This window comes from Papio anubis, unplaced genomic scaffold, assembly GCF_008728515.1.
Source record: "Papio anubis isolate 15944 unplaced genomic scaffold, Panubis1.0 scaffold1495, whole genome shotgun sequence".
NCBI lineage: Eukaryota > Metazoa > Chordata > Mammalia > Primates > Cercopithecidae > Papio > Papio anubis.
In genome coordinates, this window is record NW_022161464.1 from 3,109 (window position 1) to 8,153 (window position 5,045).

The following is a 5,045-nucleotide window of genomic DNA, read 5'->3' on the forward strand; positions in this document are numbered from 1 at the left end:
AATCCTCCCCCCTTGGCCTCCCAAAGTGCTGGGATTACAGGTGTGAGCCACCATACCTGGCCTGCATTAGACTGTTTCTGATTATCACTATTAGGCTGTATGCCATCTCTTAGTAGCTAAATCTTTGCCCACATTAATGCCAGTTTCCTTCAAATAACTTACTGCAAATAAAATTGCTGAGTCAAAAGGTGGGAACATTTTTAGAATTTTTGGTATGTTTTGCTAAATTCTCCAGAAAGAAATGAACTCACACCCCCACCATCATATTTCCCTGTTCCTTCACTGACGGGAAAGAGGTTTTTTTTTTTTTTTTTTTCCTTCTCATTTTGTAGGATAAAAGTATAATGGAATTTTTTGTTTGTCTGTTTCAGGAGGAGAACATGGATGGTAAGCTTTTCAAGTCCTTGCATATATATCTTCATAGTTTTGTCCGTTACAGATTATTTTTATTTTTATTTTTTTAGAGTCAGGGTCTGTCTATGTTGCCCAGGCAAGTCACAAACTCCTGGGCTTATGCGATTGTCCCACCTCAGCCTCCACCTGGCTAGGACAACAGGTGTGTGCCAGCACTCCCAGGCCGTTATAGATTTTAAAGTTTAGTATAATTTTGTTTCACAACTTTGAAGACAGACTGTCCATTACCTTCTAATACCCAGCACTGCTGATGTAGAGTCTGATATTGTCTGACTTGGGTCCCTTTGTAAGTTACCAGGTTTCTTTCTTCCCTTCTGGAAGATTTTATTATTTTATTTTATTTTATTTTATTTTTGAGCCAGAGTCTTGCTGTGTCGGCCAGGCTGGAATGCAGTGGTGTGATCTCAGCTTGCTGCAAACTCTGCCTCCTGGGCTTAAGCAATTCTCCTGCCTCAGGCCCCCAAGTAGATGGGACTACAGGCACCAGCCACTATGCCTGGCTAATTTTTTGTGTGTTTTTAGTAGAGATGGGTTTCACCATGTTGGCCAGGCTAATCTCGAACCCCTGACCTCAAATGATCCACCCGCCTCAGCCTCCCAAAGTGCTGGGATTACAGGTGTGAGCCACCGCACCCAGCCTGGAAGCTTTTAGAGTTTGGACTTGTTGGCTTTTGCTAGATTATGCTGCTTCACAACCTCGAAATCTTGTAGTTTATAAGGACAAATATTTATCTCCTGCTCATGTTACAGGTCACTGGCTGTGTTTGGCTGCTGCAGCTCTGCTCCAGGCTGCATTGAGAATCGATTTCAAGTGTCTTCTCACTCAGGGATCCAGGCCAAAGGAGCAGCTCATATGGGAAATATGCCCTTCTCATGGCAGAGGGCACAGGAAACTTGAAATGCCCTTAAAATGTTCTGTTCAGGAGTGGTGTGCGTCACATCTGGTCACAGTTCATTTTCCAAGGAAAATTAACGGGCCAAGTTCAAGTCTAGGTCACCTACCTGTAAGGAGCAAGTGAACAGGTCTTCTCCTTGGAGTTCTGAATTTTCCCTAGGAAGTATTCAGCCATGAATTTAGCTCCTCAATTTTCACAAAAACTCTATCCAAATAAAGCATTTTGTGAGTCGTAGTCTTTGCTAAAGAAAAAGAAAAGAAAAGAAAAGGAAGAAAATACGAAAGAAGAGGCAGGGTATTTATAGCAGTGGCACAAAAAAACTTCAAATTTGTGTTTTGACATTCATGGGTATAAAAGTCCTTTGATTCCCTGACCAAAGGGGGTCTTTGGGCTCCCACTTCATCCCATGTGTTAACCACACGTCTTGCTGTCTTCTCTCTCCTCTTCATCCTCCTCTCTCTCCTCCTCCTCACTCTCCAGTTCTTGGAATTTGGGGATTGATATTCTGGAACTTGAGCAGGAAGTGGGTGACCTGACAGAAGAAGATTAAACATGGCTGTTTCAGTTATCTTTGGCTGCTTAACAAACCACCCCAAATGCAGTGGCTGAAAACAACAGCCATTTTGTTATCTCGCACAATTCTGTGGGTTAGCTGGAGCTCAGCGGGATTGATTCTTTCTGCTGGTCTCATTTGTGGCCTCACGTGCTGCTGCCGTCAGATAGCGGTGCGGCTGAAAAATCAAGATGGCTTCCCTCATGTGTCTGGTAGGAGTCTGGGCTCAGCTGGGGCGCTGAGGTACCCAGGCCTCTCTCTCTACCCCGGATCATCTTAGGGCCCTTCTCTCTCCTGTGGTCTCTCCATGTAGTCCCTCTAGCAGGGTAGCAGGACTTGTTACATGTTTGCTCAGAGCGCCAAAACGTGCAAATGCAGAAGCTGCCAGGCCTTAAAGCCTAGGCCCGGCCAGGCGCGGTGACTCACACCTGTAATCCCAGCACTTTGGGAGGCTGAGCCAGGTTGATCACGAGGGCAGGAGTTCGAGACCAGCCTGGCCAACATGGTGAAACCCCGTCTCTACTAAGATACAAAAAAGTAGCCAGGCGTGGTGGCACGGCGCCTGTAATCCCAGCTACTCCAGAGGCTGAGGCAGGAGAATCGCTTGAACCCGGGAGGTGGAGGTTGCAGTGAGCCAAGATCACACTATTGCACTCCAGCCTGGGTGACAGGGCAAGACTCCATCTCAAAAAACAATAACAACAACAACAACAACAACAAAAACCTAGGCCCAGGGTGAGCAGAGTATCACTATAATTTCCTACTAGGTCAAGTGCGTCCCAAGGACAGCGTGGCAGGTGATCATACAAACGCATGAATAACAGGAGGCATGCTGCATTGAGGCCCACCTTTGGAGAAAGATACCACAATGCTTTAACAACAGTAGTTAATAGTATTCATGCTTTGCAGTAGTTAATAGTATTCATGCTTTTGTTAATTGTACTCATTAAGTAGTAATAAAAGTTAATATTCACCATTGGCATTATTAAATATTAAAGTACTGGCCAGGTGCAGTGGTTCATGCCTGTATTGCCAGCAATTTGGGAGGCTGAGGCAGGTGGATCACTTGAGGCTAGGAGTTCGAGACCAGCCTGGCCAACATGGTGAAACACGGTCTCCATTAAAAATACAAAAAAATTACCCAGATGTGGCCAGGCGCATTGGCTCATGCCTGTAATCCCAGCACTTTGGGAGGCCGAGGCGAGTGGATCACGAGGTCAGGCGTTCAAGACCAGCCTGGCCAATATAGTGAAACCCTTTCTCTACTAAAAATACAGAACATTAGCTGGGCATGGTGGCAGGCGCCTGTAATCCCGGCTACTCGGGAGGCTGAGGCAGAAGAATCGCTTGAACCTGGAGGCGGAGGTTGCAGTGAGCCGAGATCGCGTCACTGCTCTCCAGCCTGGGTGACAGTGCGAGACTCCATCTCAAAAAAAAAGAAAAAAAATTACCCAGGTGTGGCGGTGTGGTGGCAGGTGCGTGTAGTCCCAGCTACTCGGGAGGCTGAGACATGAAAATCACTTGAACCCGGGAGGCAGAGGTTGCAGTTAGCCAAGATCTCGCCATTGCACTCCAGCTTGGGCAACAGAGCAAGAGTCTACTCAAAATAAATAAATAAATAAATAAAATATTAAAGTATTGATTTTAAACTAAATCCTTTTATTACTTTGTTAATTGAGGATTTTGATTTTTTTTTTTTTTTTTTGAGATGGAGTCTCGCTCTGTTGCCCAGGCTGGATGCAGTGGTGCCATCTCAGCTCACTGCAAGCTCCGCCTCCTGGGTTCACGCCATTCTCCTGCCTCAGCCTCCCAAGTAGCTGGGACTACAGGCGCCCACCACCATGCCCTGCTAATTTTTTGTATTTTTAGTAGAGACGGGTTTCACCGTGTTAGCCAGGATGGTCTCAATCTCCCGACCTCGTGATCCAACCGCCTCAGCCTCCCAGAGTGCTGGGAATACAGGCGTGAGCTACCACGCCCTGCCAAGGATTTTGATTTTTGATACCTCTCATTCCTACCTTCCTTCCCTTCCAAATAGATATAGCATTATAGGCTGGGCGTGGTGGCTGACACCTGTAATCCCAGCACTTTGGGAGGCCCACTTGAGGTCAGGAGTTTGATACCAGCCTGGCCAACATGAGGAAACGCCATGTCTACTAAAAATACAAACATTAGCCAGGTGTGGTGGTGTACACCTGCGATCCCAGCTACTCGGGAGACTGAGTCAGGAGAATCACTTGAACCTGGGAGGCAGAGGTTGCAGTGAGCCGATATCATGCCATTGCACTATAGCCTGGGTGACAAGAGTGAACACTCCATCTCAAAAAAAAAAAGAAAAGATATAGCATTAATAGTATTATTTAGTTTATCTGTTGAATAATTTTATACCTTTAAATAATACTCTTACTTTTTTTAAACCAATCAACAGTATTTAGTTCATAAACTGGGAGATATTATCACACCTAGCTGCCCTGTAATGATGTGTGGCCAGGCACCTTCTCCTTCTAGGATCAGCTTATCCTCTGCAGGGCTGACCTGCCATCCTTTTGGAGAGACTCTGTGGCTATGGAAGGGAGGCTCACTATTGTTCAAACTGGAGAAGTTCAACCCTGACTGTGAAACAGTAGCAAACCTAATTCTGATTATGGCAAGCTACATTCCCTAATATGAGGTTTATAGTAGTAAAAAAAAAAAAAAAAAAAAAAAAAAAGTCATCTCTCAGACACCTGGGTTCAGTTCATAATTGATTCAGAAACCACAGTCATAAAGGGGCATAACGGATTCTCACCTCTCAACCCCAATGCTCAGAATCTCTACTGAATTTAGAATCCTCTTTAAAACTTATTGCTGTGGGTTTGTTTGTTTGTTTGTTTTTGAGACAGGATTTCGCTCTGTCACCCAGGCTGGAGTGCAGTGGCATGATCATGGCTCACTGCAACCTTGAACTCCTAGGTGTAAGCAGTCCTCTTGCCTCAGCCTCCCGAGTAGCTAGGACTACAGGAGCATGCCACCACACCCAGCTAATTAAAAAAACTTTTTTTTTCTTTTTTTTGTAGAGACAGGGTTTCACTATGTTGCCTATGCTGGTCTTGAACTCCTGGCCTCAAACGATCCTCGGCCTCAGCCTCCCAACATGTTGGGATTGTAGGTGTGAGCCACCATGCGCAGCGGGAATCTGGGTT

The 5,045-nt window shown here is 45.6% G+C and overlaps 1 long non-coding RNA gene across 1 annotated transcript; it reads left to right on the plus strand.

The window, feature by feature from the left end:
* The first annotated feature begins 339 nt into the window (after positions 1 to 339).
* LOC108584189 lies at positions 340 to 1,544 on the plus strand. Its single transcript, XR_001899145.1, has 2 exons — positions 340 to 387; positions 1,165 to 1,544. It is a non-coding gene; the product is annotated as an uncharacterized LOC108584189 (long non-coding RNA).
* The last annotated feature ends 3,501 nt before the right edge of the window (positions 1,545 to 5,045 follow it).